Source organism: Pteropus alecto, unplaced genomic scaffold (assembly GCF_000325575.1).
Source record: "Pteropus alecto unplaced genomic scaffold, ASM32557v1 scaffold59, whole genome shotgun sequence".
NCBI classification, from domain to species: Eukaryota; Metazoa; Chordata; class Mammalia; order Chiroptera; family Pteropodidae; genus Pteropus; species Pteropus alecto.
In genome coordinates, this window is record NW_006443292.1 from 3,463,968 (window position 1) to 3,465,136 (window position 1,169).

The 1,169-nt window shown below is 47.8% G+C and overlaps 1 protein-coding gene across 1 annotated transcript in view; it reads right to left on the reverse strand.

Annotated features, from left to right (window-relative positions):
- The window catches only part of IGF1R (insulin like growth factor 1 receptor), a 249,668-nt gene that overhangs the window by 32,757 nt on the left and 215,742 nt on the right, over window positions 1-1,169 (reverse strand). The window lies entirely within an intron of this gene.

Consider the following 1,169-nt stretch of genomic DNA (forward strand, 5'->3'; position numbering starts at 1 on the left):
ACGTAGGGAGACTTTATCATTCCCTCATCTTTTAATGATGTAATAACTGGTCTGTCTTCCCTGGACTCTGAATTTCTTCAGAACATAACATGAGATGTGAGGCTCTTTGCCCTCAGCAGAGCACACAGTAGATGATTCACTTGAATTTGTTGCATATCTACCAATGGATGGGTGAATGGGTGGACTGATGGGTGGATGGATGGACAAATAAATGGATGAGTGGATAGATGGATGGGTGAACGAATGGATGTATGGGTGGGTGGGTGGCTGAATGGATGGATGGGTGGTGGATGGGTGGATGGATGGATGATGGATGGATAGATGGATGATGGATAGATGGATAGATGGATGGATGGTTGGATGGGTGGTGGATGGATGGATGGATGGATGGATGGAGGATGGATGGGTGGATGGGTGGATGGGCGGTGGATGGGTAGATGGATAGATGGATGATGTATAGATGGATGATGGATAGATGGATGGATGGATAGATGGATGATGGATGATGAATGGATGGATGGATGGATAATGAATGGATGGATGGACAATGAATGGATAGGTGATGCGTGAATGGATAGATGGATGGATGGATGGATGGATGGATGAATGGATGGACAGATAGGTAATGGTAAGATTTTTGATAGAAAGATCGATAGATAGTTAGAGGATAGGGGGTCGGGAGCAGGACAAAGGGCGACCACGGTGAGAACTCGCGGGCCGGGCAGGCAGCCGAGCGTTGTGGGGATCAGGGCACCATTGGCTCGTAGGTGCCATGCTGCTCTAAATCCAGCTCTTCCGCTCAGACTCCAGGCCAAGGTCACCCCTAAACTTCACTCTACAATCCGCCCCGAAGAGAAAGGAGCCACGGGCCATCACTTCCGTCCCGTTTCCCACGCATCACAGGGTTCCCCTTCTGAACTCTCCCCCACTTTTACTTTTTCCATTTGTTTTACTATTTTTTATTGTGGTCAAGTATAATTTTTTTAAAAAAAAGTAAGAGAATGTTGCCTTTTAAACCACTTTATAAGGTGTTCGGTTCGGTAGCACTGATTACACTCAGAAGGTTTCACGACCCTCACCGCTACGAACAAAACTTTCCCTCGCCCCCAACAGAAGCTTATACTCATTATGGGATGTGCTCCCACGTTCCCGCGCCCCTCCAGCCCCTG